The sequence below is a fragment of the Carassius gibelio genome, chromosome A7, assembly GCF_023724105.1.
Source record: "Carassius gibelio isolate Cgi1373 ecotype wild population from Czech Republic chromosome A7, carGib1.2-hapl.c, whole genome shotgun sequence".
Lineage (NCBI taxonomy): Eukaryota > Metazoa > Chordata > Actinopteri > Cypriniformes > Cyprinidae > Carassius > Carassius gibelio.
Window position 1 is genome coordinate 27,255,039 of NC_068377.1, and position 14,462 is coordinate 27,269,500.

The window sequence follows — 14,462 nt, forward strand, 5'->3', positions numbered from 1 at the left end:
GTGTCCTTAATTGCTACCTGCGATATTCCAGTCGGTATGGAGTGTGGTTGGCACTTGGCAGTTGGTGGAAAGAATAAACGTGATAGAGGAACAGAAAGGAGTAAATTTATTTATAGGCTTAGGCTATATGTCAATGTTTTTATTTTATTAAAACATTAGAGAAAACTTAAAAAAAAAGAACTAAATATGAAGTACATACATGAAAATAGTCACTAAATATTTGCTTGTTTATCTCTAGAACTCACTTGATTTTCTTCTAGAACATTACAATTGATGTTTTTGGGTGCTCTGAAAGCTTGGCTGAAACCATTTTCCTTTAGGTATACACAAAATACTACATGTCACTGAACAAACACAAACACTAAACACAAACGCTAAATGCACAAGCCATATCATGATTTTAGTTTTATTTTGATAATTCAATAGATTTATAGTCATTCTGGCTAACAGTTGAAAAGTAGTACTAAATATTTTATTTAGCAAACCACAGAGTAATGCATGCCAGTCATTAGCACAATGCCATAGTAAATGCTCATAAGGGTGTGCTGGCTAACTTCCTTAAGCACTGCATCAAAGATACCGTTTGATGTGCTCTTTCTTTTGTGATATGTTAGATGTCCTGTTGAGCTCCTCAAATATTTACATTCTGAAGAATTGTTAATGATTGCAATAGGTCATTAATGAAGACTGTGAGTTGTCCTTTTTCTTGAAGTTCACATAAGTTCTTTTGTTTCGCTGACATTCAAGGCTAGATTGTTGTTATAACCCTATCCTCTTCTGCAGAGAGGGTCCCTGTGTACTCATTATTATCACTGAATCATTATTATCACTTATTAACACAATCAATAATGTTGTTGTCATCAGGAAACTTGATGATGGTGCTCTACTGTGTAGAGATGCAGTGAATGGTTGAATAATGAGTATAATTAGGGCTGAGGCAAAAGCCCTGTGGAGTGCTGGTCTTAATTATTTTCATGGATAAGGTGATGTTTACCATCTTGACCACCTGGCTTCTGCCTTTTAAAAGTCCAGCACCCCAATACATTTACTCATATCCAATAGTTTTTAAGAGTATCTTGATAGAATCACATTTGTATGTTAAATATGTGGATTACTGTAAATTTGCTGTAGTGTTACCGGGTAAATGGACTTTTTATCTCATGAATCCTGCATGTTGTTGTATTGTTTTTGAAATATCATTATTGCAAAAAAGTAATTAAACTTAAAATGTCTATATATTTAACAACATATTAACAATTAGGCAGTAAATATATTATTTTTAATTTTCACAAACATTAAGACCACAACAATAGCTTTATTTTACAATGAAAATGAAAGTTATTATGTTGATAATAATTCTGATGGATTCCGTCTGTTAATTCTGTGAATGATTCAGCAGAATTATTCTAGCTGGTAACTTTCGAGACTGTGAGTCTCTCTGAATGATTCATTTAAAGAACTGGCTCATAAGAGTCATTTGTTTGTGAACCAGATTACACCGGTAGTGCTGTATGTATTTGCATTATTTTTAAAGAGACAAAAACATGTAAATAGAAAGACTTGTTTTCTTGTTAATACTTTGGATCACACCACACTTTTAACATGTTGTCTCATCACATGGTTTAAACAGATTATTTCTTTTGTTGCGACATTTGGTGTCCTCTGGACTTTTAAGCATACCTTTTTTGGTTATTTTATTTTGCCTTTGAAGTATGAATTAATCTAGGCCAGTGATCCTCAAATCTGGCTCGCGAGATCCAGTTTCCTGCAGAGTTTAGCTCCGACTCTAATTAAACACACCTGCCTGTGATTTTCTAATGATCCTGAAGACACTGATTAGCAAACTCATGCGTGTTTAATTAGGGTTAGAGCTAAACTTTGAAGGAAAGTGGATCTCGCAAGCCAGATTTGAGGATCAATGATCTAGTGAGACTATCCACCCTTCTCAACAACAAGTTGATATCCTGGTTTAGAGTGAGGTTCAATCTGAGACCTCCGAACCTCCTCCAACAAAGGATATAGTCATGACATTTTGGTTTAGATTTTCAAGACAAGCTATATTTATATGCATGAAGTCATTGATAGGTTTACAGATATGACCCCTTCTGTAACATTTTCATGAGTTGTTGGACTATATTAAGTGGCATGTTAAACAGGAAAACATTATGTAGTATGGTGAGGTGCACTCAGGTAAATTATGATTATGAGGTTAAATGACTTCAATAGTGTAAGCAGTCTGGACAAGCAAGGCACTCTATCACTTTGTAATGTAATTCCAAGCTTCATTAAGACGTTGACGTTTATCATTTTTCATCAAAGGCACCTGTCAATGAATAATTAAGCTGCTGATGAGAGGTAAAATCCTTAGTAAAAGTAGAGCAGGAGACCACTGCTTCATGCAAGGTTTGATTTCAATTTGCTTTATAGCTCAGATCTAATGTAAAATAGCAATCATTGACCTTCAAATAATGGTCAAAACATCTGTGAAACTATGGCATCCTTCAAGCACAACATCAAATATTTAATAATATTTCATGAATGCTTCAATAATATACTACAGGTGCTAGGCTTCTGCAAATAATCCTCTTGGTCATGTATTCATTGATAAATAATTTAAATAAGTAATTCAAGTTATGCAGTACATTGTCATATCCCCATCATAATAGGTCTTAATATATAGGTGTATCTCAATGAATTAGAATGTCGTGGAAAAGTTCATTTATTTCAGTAATTCATCTAAAATTTTGAAAACCGTGTATTAAATAAATTCAGTGCACACAGACTGAAGTAGTTTAAGTCTTTGGCTCTTTTAAATGTGATTATTTTGACTCACATTTAACAAAAACCCACCAATCCACTATCTCAAGGAATTAGAATACTTCATAAGTCCAATAAAAATAATAATAAAAAAAAAAAACATTTTTAGTGAATGGTTGGCCTTCTGGAAAGTATGATCATTTACTGTAGATTTACTCAATACTAGGTAGGGGCTCCTTTTGCTTTAATTACTGCCTCAATTCGGCGTGGCATGGAGGTGATCAGTTTGAGGCAGAGCTGAGGTGGTATGGAAGCCCAGGTTTCTTTGACAGTGGCCTTCAGCTCATCTGTATTTTTTGGTCTCTTGTTTCTCATTTTCCTCTTGACAGTACAGAGACAGAGAATCTATGGGGTTCAGGTTTGGTGAGTTTGCTGGTCAGTGAAGCACACCAACACCACGGTCATTTAACCAACTTTTGGTGCTTTTGGCAGTGTGGGCAGGTGCCAAAAATTCTGCTGGAAAATGAAATCAGCATCTTCAAACAGCTGGTCAGCAGAAGGAAGCATGAAGTGCTCCAAAATTTCTTGGTAAAGGGGTGCAGTGTCTTTGGTTTTCAAAAAAATAAATGGACCAACACCAGCAGATGACATTGCTCCCCAAATCATCACATACTGTGGAAACTTTACACTGGACCTCAAGAAACTTGGGCTACAAGCTTCTCCACCCTTCCTCCAGACCCTATGACCCTGGTTTCCAAATGAAATACAAAACTTGCTCTCATCTGAAAAGAGGACTTTGGACCACTGGCTCTTCTCCTTAGCCCAGGTAAGACGCCTCTGACGTTGTCAGTGGTTCAGAAGTGGCTTAACAAGAGGAATACGACAACTGTAGACAAATTCCTTGACACTGTGTGTGGTGGCTCTTGATGCCTTGACTTCAGCCTCAGTGTATTTCTTGTGAAGTTCTCTAAAATTCTTGAATCCAGTTTGCTTGACAATCCTCATAAGGCTGCGGTTCTCTCGGTTGGTTGTGCATCTTTTTCTTTCACACTTTTCCTTCCACTCAACTTTCTGTTAACATGCTTGGATACAGCAATGTGTGAACTGCTGGCTTCCTCAGCAATGAATGTTTGTGGCTTGCCCTCCTTGTGAAGGGTGTCAATGATTGTCTTCTGTAAGATCAGAAGTCTTCCCCATGATTGTATAGCCCAGTGAACCAAAGTGAGAGACCATTTTGAAGGCTCAGGAAACCTTTGCAGGTGTTATGACAATTAGCAAGTGTTTTGAGTCAATTAGCTGATTGGCATGTCACCATATTCTAATTTCTTGAGATAGTGAATTGGTGGGTTTTTGTTAAATGTGAGCCAAAATCATCACAATTAAAAGAACCAAAGACTTAAACTACTTCAGTCCGTGCGCATTCAATTTATTTAATACACAAGTTTAACAATTTGAGTTGAATTACTGAAATAAACTTTTCCACAACACTCTAATTGATTGAGATGCACCTGTATTCGATTAAATATAAATCACTATTTTAAAAACATTTTTGTGTGAATACATGTGAATTTTAAAAAATAACCGATCATGCGTATCTCATCTGTAAAGCCGGTTACATGATTAGTGGTAAATCCCCATCACTTGCTTTCAAATGGAGCGACAGTTAATGCACAAAGCCGTAGTTCACTGACAAGCTACACTTTATCGAGTTCATTATCGAAGGCGATTCATCTTCAATAATGAACTCAATATAGTGTAGCTTGTCAGTAAACAACAGCTCTGTGAATCTGCCGCACCATTTGAAAGCAGGTGATGGGGATTAACCGCTAATCACAGAACCGGCTTTACTGGCGAGATGCGCATGATCATATTGTTCGATATATTGTCCAGCCCTACTGCTGCAGCGCAAATATATTAACCAGTAGCAGATCTGAACATGTGAAGCTGGGGAGGGTGGAGGGTAATCTGCGAAATGCTCTAGTGAATGCCAACCAGCCATTTAAATGTAAAGCAGCAAGCTCATTGGTTGCATATGCAACATGAACCAAGCAGCTTGTGCCAAGTAGTTTAACACTGTGAATATCATCAGTTTGTGTTAATGACCCAGCTGTGCCATCTAGAATTTCATGACAGAACACATTTATTTATTGACTGATTTTTACAGAGCTTAAAAGGTACAGCGTAACATGAATGACTCATTCCAAATAAAGTATTAGCAAGAAGGGAAATAAGAAGAGGAGAGAGAGACAGCATGAGGGGAAGTAGGAAAAAATGCATGTGATTGAGAGAAAATTCTTTGTGCATTGAGGCATCATACTAGTGTCACATTTAATTTGGGCTCAAGCCAGAGACACAGCATCTCCCACAGTCAGGAGAAATAATGCACATCATAGTCCATAAACAATCAGTAAACAAGCACTAATGGGATCTTTACTGTTATGAAAAATGCAAGAGGATCAATTGCGGACATTCTCTCTGCCACAATTACTTTCCTTTGAGTGCTTCCAGAAATCTTGGAGTTCTGTGGATTGGTTTTTGAGCTGATGGCATAGTCTGTGAGGGAACTCAAATTTGTCTCTTTTAGAGTGAAGCTTATTACTAGGGCTGGGCAGTATTGTCAAAAATTATCACAATAAAATTGTCATTATCAGCCAATATCAATAATTATCATAAAAACGATGACCCTTCGAAGGCAGTGCATACACAGTCCTTCGCTCTGCTCACTCTGTCAAATATTCTACAATCCTGATAGTGAATTTCGAACCACTCTCTATCTATTCCATCATGAGTACTTCAGCGGTCAAGGACAATCGGAAAAAAGTGATTGAGCAATCGCCAAAAAGAAAAAAAATTAAGATTCCGCCATCACCAAAGAGGATCTCAACGGGGCAATTGCTAATGGTATCAAGCTAGCACATAAAGAGTAGCAAAGTACTTTGGACTTGGTTGTGGCCTGGACAGTAAGAGATGCGATAGACTCTGTACTGACCCCGGCATTGCGTGACTTACATATAGACATTTGCGACCAACAACTCTGTATAAGAGCTAGGAGCAGAAGTTGAAAAACTAGCCATCAGAAATTTATACATAAATTTTGGTTTGGCTACCTATCTGAGTTTTAACGTTGTTTTACCCAATTTAAACCAGTGAAATGCTGATGCACCTTTTTATCAATGCCACTCAGTTTTTGAAGTTTTAAGAGCTTTTTTGAAGGGGACTTCACAGTTCCTCTCCACTAACAAACACCGGTTCAACAACATTTCACCATTCACCTCAGAACCATCTCTTTTATACATTCTCTTGCAATTGCAAAGGCCAATGCTGCAAAACGTGACGCTTCTCAGTTCAGATGTCTCTATGCCATGATCATTCTCACCTATTTCCTAAACCTGTTTAGAGGGAACCCCATTGTGTTACACTTTGACCTCTGCTACTGTTATCACATAAGTATCTGAGCTGATTGGAGTTTTCAGAATTTGTCACAATCAATTTGTTTAGCAGATAGATGGTCAGTAATAAGAGAGGCAGCGCTGTTATGAGAGGACCTGTCAGCGAGACTTGATAATGCCACTGAGAGAGGGGAGGTTAAAGACACTGCTTCCTCATTAATATTTAATCTCTCGTCTGTGTGGCGGATCCACTTTGCCGCTCCCACTCATCTCACCATAATTACTTTACATTTAATTTGGCTCTGGAGCATGGTTTTAAGCTGAGTAAATTGTACTTAATGTTAGTGTGGAGACTTTAGACACATTCTTTTAAAGTGAGAAGTGAATTGGAGAGTGACAGTTGAAGCTTAGCAAATAAAGGGGTACAGTTTAGACATTAGACATGTAGATGCATGAACATGATGACATAAATCTCTGTCTGCTGCCTGAATATTTAATGAGATATCTTATTTGAAACTTTACAATTCACTGTGTAATGTACAAGCTTTTCAGAAACTGGTCATTGTTCGCTAATAATTACATGCACTTGAATGCATAGAAAAGTTTCTACATTCAGAAAGGTTTACACATAAGTTAACCTATTCTAATGTTGATGATTCTAAAAGAGGAAGTCCTTGTCATATACAGGAAGGACTTTTTATAAAAGCTCTACTGCATTCAATCTTTGCAAACATGTACTTTTTGGTTTTCCTACTTTTTTCATTTTTTTTAAGACTTAGGCCTGGTTCACACGGGACGATTTTAAAATTGTCGGCCGATTTTGGTGTGCAGCCACACGGCAATATCAACACATCACGGCTGTTTTGATTTTGTTTCCCGGTACTATCACTGCCTTGTCACCTCGCTTTCTGATTGGCTACACGCCACAGTCCACAGGCTGCGTGATTGTTTGTCCTCGGGGGACACCACACACGAGAAGAAATCGGGCCAAGTAAATCCAACATGTTGGATATCCCCGATTTGAGATCGGAGCGGTCCCGACATTCTTCCGAGCAGAGGAGAGCAGTCTTAACACACCACACATGGCAGGAATATTTGATCAGATTATTTTACGATAATCGGAGCATCCTAAGATTGTCGGAAGGGGTGAATCGGGGCTAAAATCGGCCTAATTATCCTGCCGTGTGAACCAGCCTTTAAGCAATTTTTTTGTGTGATTTATTGAGGGATCATAATTTCTGCAGTGAAAATAAATTCACACAGTTTTCATGCAAAAATATGGGTGCATGCACGTTAAGTGATTGATACCCCAATGTTGCTAATTCTATGGTATCTTTTTGTGAGGGTTCCCATCTTTGAAATTATGTTGTTGCTCTGTATGTGCGAATTACTTATGTGAGAAATACTATATATATGGAAAACTTTTTATGTCACCCTTAGATTACACATACAAATGTTTCTGGAGCAGAAAGAAAATAGCATCTCAATGGACTCGCACAAACAGTGCAGAGAAGAAAGTGCCCCACACTTTCATTGAGGATGAATCCGGCATACAGGTAGAGTCCCTACTGATCCAATGCAGTGCATGCTAAATTCCATATGAATATCCCAACTAATTTTGCCTTGAATTTTTGTTGTTGCTGCGCAGGAGACATTATTTTGTTAGCCATCAGAAGTCTATGGCTTCAAATTAGTGGCAAAAGGCCATTTTTTATCTAACACCAGAGCCATGGCCTTGCTTGCCCCAGCGTGACCTCGCTCCAGTCTGGTAGCACCCTCACCAGGCCTGGAGGGAAATTACACCTCTTTATTCTGTTGATTGCCCTCGCCCTCTCAAGAGGTTTCTGACTGCTGTCTTTGCCAAATCCGCAGCAGGCAGTGCTCAGCCTTGCATGCGCAGAGATAATGATCAAGTTAATTAGACCTGAGATTGAATGAACTGCGGCAGCAACTTAATCATTTGTAACTTGATTAGAAATACTATATTCTCCCAAACTCCAGAGACTGGCAAACTTGAAAATTAAGTTCCACTTTAAGGATTCAGGTCTCAACTTAATGGAGTATAGAGAAGCTGAAAAACAAACCCACCCTCATTCTGACCCCATTAGTCAGAGCTGGAGCATTGTTTACTGTCAATATAGGAGAACGAGTGTGTATGTAATAGTTCACATAATGCAGCCTCTTTATTTGGATACCCAGAAAATCTATTCCGTCGGGAGGAAATTAGGTCAAGGCAACTTTGGCGTCGTCTGGGAAGCCACTCACACTGAGACGCAGAGGAAGTGGGCAATTAAGAAGGTGAACAAAGAGAAGGTAAGTGTTTGGTGGTTATGTTTTACCTGTTGAGGTGATTGATGGAGAGCTGCTCCCATGGTTGTCAAGGATGGGTCAAGTATCACAAAAGCTTTGTATCCATGCAGGCAGGCACTTCTGGTGTAAAACATCTGGAAAGAGAAGTGAGCATCAAGTGAAACATGAACATATTATACATCTAGAGGAAGTTTTTGAAACACCAAAGGTGAGAGCAAAAACATGATCTACTTTGTTTTACGCTCTGCTTTCCTTTAAAGTTCACTCAGCTGTGCTATTGTGAACTGAATCCTACAACTGTGTATGCTGCTGGATTGTGTTTGACAGCAGTTTCTCGTTTGATGTCAAAAATGAGAAATGTACTGTACATACAGTATGTTTGTGTACCATTCTCTAGAGGATGTACCTCGTGACTGAGCTTTGTGTAGGAGGTGAGCTGAAAGATCTCCTGCAGAAGAACAAACACTTCACTGAAGAGGAGACCAGACACATCATCAAAAGCTTATCTGAAGCTATTGTTTATCTGCATAAAAAAGGTGACGCTTGCAAAACTCAATACACCTCCCCTGACATTCATAAGCAGTTGGTTCTTAGGAGCCTACGGTTGATGGTTCAATGAAAACATACCTCAAATTATATTCTGCTATTTCAATGGCCTTACCTTTAGAGAAATGCATTAAATAAAAACCCTAAAGCTTGAAAAACTGCTCACATGATTGTTGTCTTATACAGTGGCTTTGATTCCTTTTTTCCCCCATCTGAAAATTGCTCTAATGATTGCATCCACATTAAGTTTCTCTGTCATTACGGGGAATCAGGCTTGTTTTAATAATGAGATAATAATGAACAACTGTCAGATAAAATATCAGCCCATTTTAATTGAGTCTTAGAGGTTTATTTGACGATTCTTGACATTTTTTCTCTTTCTCTCTCCTTCCTGTGAAATCTGCAGTTAGAGGTAATTTAGGACATTGCTTGGCAATGAGACACCATTACATGGGGCTAATGAGTCATTAACAACGAGCAGGGGAGGAATACTGATTAATAGGTGTGTTTTTTAACAGTCCCCGAGTGCTAGTGTGTCTCAAGTCTAGAGGAGCTAATGATTCCACTTGCAATTTGTATACAGGACTAGAGTGTTTTATGAGACTGCAGTATATTAGCCTCACACGCTGATTATAATTTGATTATTTTCACATTTCTATTTAAGTGTGTATAGTTAACAGCAGTAATGAAGAATCATGATGAGTAGAACGGTAAGAAGAGGTGTGCCCTGTTTGGTTCACATAAGAACTGATGATATGAATTGCAATTGTAAGTATACAGAGCAAAAAAAATCACTAGAATTCCCATTCCCATTCCAGTGCGATGCATTTTTGCCATGCTCTGCTCTCTATGAATAAAATGATCCCATCTCTCCCTTGCTCTGTTTCTTCTTTCTCTCTCTCCGACATTGTTCACCGTGACCTCAAACTGGAAAACATTCTCGTGAAGAGTTTTCACCAAGGCAACGATAACGATATGGTCAATATCAAGGTGAGAGAGACGGTAAAAACTTCTGCGCAGGCATGTGGTATGGCATTCAAACGCGGCGGGACCTCTGGACATTCTCGTCTGTTGATTAGTTCTCCCACTGTCCTCCTTGCCCAAACCTTTTAACAGCTTTTTAAATACTGTCTCATTACACCAGACCTCCTGCCTAACTCCTTTCATATCACATTCTCAAAGAAAATGAATCACAAGTGGCTTTTCTGAGACAAATTTCCAGCAGGGGCACAGCGTGGAGTAGAATAGAACGTTGACGGGAGCCGACCGAAGCCAGTACCTGGAGCGGAGGGTTGAATCAGGGCAGCACTGTGTTATAAATCAGAGTAGAACGGGGGCCCAAAGACAGCGCTGTCCTGGCACTGTATTAAAAGCTTTTATCTGGCAGAAGGTGGTCATCTCTCCTGGATATTAATCCTGCTCGCCCCCACGCACCCATGAAAAGATATACACTCCTCATATATATTATTCATATTGCTCAAGGAGTGCATAGTCTATGTGAGTGGGTATACTGGCTGCTCTGTGGAAGTCTGTTTGGGCCATAAATAGTTTAAATGAGATCAAGAAGTGAAAGCCAGAAAGATAGAGTGATCAAGTGCAGCGTGTCTGTAGCTCATTACTTTCAACATTCCAATAGATCAGAATGCTGAAAAATGGCAATAATTAAAGAGACAGAAATAAATGTTTTAGTGTGTCCTGTATGTGCTTTTGTTGAATATTGTTTGATTTTGAATAACATACTGTATCAAAGCCCTGTCCTGTCTTATCTCAGATCACAGATTTCGGACTCTCTGTGCAGAAGGGTGGTGTGGGCAGTGAAAACATGCTGAAGGCCTTCCACTTGCGGGACACCTATCTACATGGGAAATTCATATACTCAAACGCATACAGTCACATGTCCCATTTACCTGTGATTTGATGAATTACTATGGGGGGTGTTTCATAAATTGAATGGAGGCTGATTAAAATGAGCAGTAATGAGGAGAGGACCTAATTTAAGTGATGTGAAGCTGAATAATATTCGAGAAAGGGTAGAGGCCGAAAGCCATCAACGGTGTCACGCATCAGATATCAGACATTACACCAGCCTCACACATCTTCCATTATTGACACATGGACTTACTCATTCAGCGCCTGAGGTGTTTAATGGTCACCAGTACAGCCAACAGTGTGATTTGTGGAGCATTGGCGTCATCACGTACACTCTGTAAGAAGATCTCCCATGTTGTTTTCCATTCTATGCCCACACACAGACTCACATGGCCCACTTACACTTTGTGTGTATGTATGTGTTGTGGTTGTAATTCTTTTTCAGACTGTGTGGAGAGCCTCCTTTCATTTCCAGCTCCAAGGAAAAGCTTTCTGAGATGATTATGAAAGGAGAGCTCACTTTTTCTGGCCCTGTGTGGCACAACATTAGTGATGCAGGTTAGAACTGCCTCTGGTGCCCACACCGTTCCATTATGATTGCAGTGTAGTAACTATTGTATGTTTTGTGTTGCAGCCAAAACTGTAATACGGTGTTTGTTGAAAGTTGACCCAGCTCACCACATCACAGCCAATGAGCTGCTAGATAACTCTTGGATTTCTGTAAGAGAACTCAATTACTCTTAAAATGAGGTCATGAATATTATAGATTCAGAAATCAGTTAATTAGCACTCTTCAATTTGATGGATGAGTAAATGGGGAACCTGCCAGAAAGAAAGACCTGCCAGAAAGAAAATCTGTGTTCACAGGGGGACACCTCCACCACTGTTACAAGTACGAATGTTGTAGAGATGATGCGTCAGTTCCAGAATGCTCCAGAGGATGAAGAGGGTGGGGAGATGAGTGAGGGACTGCAAAACCTCTCTCTCTCACTTCCTCTCAAGACAAAGGGTCTGGGCTGAGAACATCTCAAGAACATCTCAAGAACTCTTAGTAACCTCAGCACCTCCTGAGGATGTCAGAGACAGCAGCAGTAGCAGCCAACACTCCACCCAAAACAAGAAGGTAAAAAACAAAAACAATACAGTGTTGCAATACAGCCCATACAAAAACAAAAGTGAAGCATTTCTGCATCATCATGCACTTAAAAAAAGCATTCTGTTGTTCATTGTATTATAAAAGACCAGTCAGATCACATTGTCTAGAGCAGTCTGGACGAATCTCAATCCTTCATCTCAGCCATAGGAATGGAAGTCCTTCTAAAATAATAAATGCTTTAATGCAGATCTGCTCACCATTTAATGTTTATATCACTGCACCCACTGAGAATTCTGAGACGATACAATATCTAGTTAAAGAATACCACTTAAGGCGAGACACTGCAGGTGAATAGGGAAAAAAAAAAAAACTAATAGTTATAACCTTACTTACCCAGTTGATTGATTACCTTGATTATTGCAAATATTTTTTGTATTATAAGTTTTCAAAAATGTTATGTTTAAATATGCAAATGAGGCATTATTTAATGAAATATGTGCTAATTTGCATAAATTTGTAGTGCAAAAATCTGAACACTAGATGAAGTCAGTTTCAAATTTTTTGTTTAATTTTTTTGACATATTAGAGTCAAATGATTTTACAGAGGGAATTCTGGTTATCTTTTTTTGTCACTCCATAATTCAGAAAATACTTTGAACAGCCAGAAAACAATATATTTTCACAATTTTGGTGGAAATAAAATGTTGTATATAATCCAGGAAAATATATATGAACAAATCCCTCTGTAAAAACCTTCAGAATATAGACAGGAATAAAAATGTCAAGTTTGGTGTGTGTAAGTGCTACTGAAGTGGAGATTTATGGCTCAGTGTTGAAGAAAAAACTCATTTTGAGAAAACGGCCTTTAAAAATATGTTTTGTAATTGAAATCTATTGACACAAACAGATAAAGTGCTATAAAAGAAACACTTAACAGTGTCTTTTAGATGTTTTCCTTCCACTAATTTGAAAAAGCACTTTATGAAAAACCAAAAAGCCCAAAATCTCAAAATTGACAGGTGCTTGAAAAAACAGTGTTTTTGCCTGCAGTGTCTCACCTTAATGAACATACTGTAATAGAATGTATTTTAAATGAATGTTTGTGTCCTCACATTTACATTTAGCAGATGCTAAATATCCAAGGCAACTTTCAAAAGAAGAACATCAGCAATTTGTTACAGAGCCATGAACAATATTCATAGTTTGCAATGTTTGGATTGTTAGAAAGCTATAATATGAAAAAAAAAGATGTGCAGATGTGAAATGCAGAAATGTGATGTGAATAGCAGATGTGAAATAAATAATTCTTACTAATTTTATTATGAGATGAACATTTTACAAAAGCACTAAGGCTGTACCACATTCTGAAAATATTCACAGCTAATATATAATATTTGTATAGTGACATCATTTAGCTGAGACAATATTCACAAGTTTTTAGCCTGAATCGAGGTAAACAAACAACGCTTATGGTGTCATTTTTGTCAGATTTTCTCGGGGAGCTGACATGTTGTTTTATTGTAGCCTTGTCAAACAGTTAGCGAGCAGTTTTATGGATCACTTGCATGATCAGAAATTCTAATATTGCTGACATGTGGACTGACTTGCTCAAAAGGCTTTGAAGGTCTCTCAAACCCACTCAGGTTTTCATGTGTTATATATATCATTCCTATAGCCTCTGAAGGAAAAACTATCAGCGTCCTCCTCTAACGGTGTTAAGAAGAGTGCGTCTGGAGCAAAGGCCTGCAGCGCTCTCAATACATCCACTGCACAGGTCAGTCATTCTCTTGATTGAGCTTCGAATTGGTTTGCATTTGATTTTCTTAAATATTTGTGCTTATTCAAAAGGAGATATCTGCCAAAGGGTATTTAAAAAAAAAACTCTGTAATCAATGTTCTCTGAACAGCCACTAGATGGTGCCAAGATAACCCTTTTCCAGCGTACAGCACTGTCCAGTAGTGTGACATGTTGCGCTTTTGTGAGATGAATAAGAGCGGCTTATCTCCGCAGTCCCACACAGGTAACAAACCCCCCTGCTCAGCCAAGCACAAAAAGCTACAGCAAGGCCTCCTCCATCTCGGGATCCTGTCTCAAACCATCATCAACAGAAGCAGCCTCTGCAGCATCCAACTCAAGCAGGTGTGAAAGCTTGTTCCCCCGTCCCTGCACCACTTCCATCCACCGTTCCACCAATCCAGCCTTTGGCTTCCGGGCTAAAAAACACAGCTAGACATCAGCGGTGAGACTGCTTGAGAATTTGCGTTCAGTGCCAAAGGTGAGAAATTCCAGGGGGTCACTGCTGCATGGTGGGCCCGCTGGATACACAAATGACTCTTTAAGCCAAAATAGTTTTACACTGAAGCTGAAGTAAAACTGTACTTCCTCTAATGTGAATGTTCTTGCTTTTATGGATAGATCTTAATAGTTATGTTACCTTTTTTATGATGTAGACAGAGGCCTCCTCTTTTGAGGGTGAGCTAGATATTTTGGGCAT

The 14,462-nt window shown here is 38.6% G+C and overlaps 1 pseudogene; it reads left to right on the forward strand.

Annotated features, from left to right (window-relative positions):
- Positions 1-4,344: 4,344 nt before the first annotated feature.
- Positions 4,345-14,198, forward strand: LOC128017517 (serine/threonine-protein kinase 33-like; annotated as a pseudogene).
- The last annotated feature ends 264 nt before the right edge of the window (positions 14,199-14,462 follow it).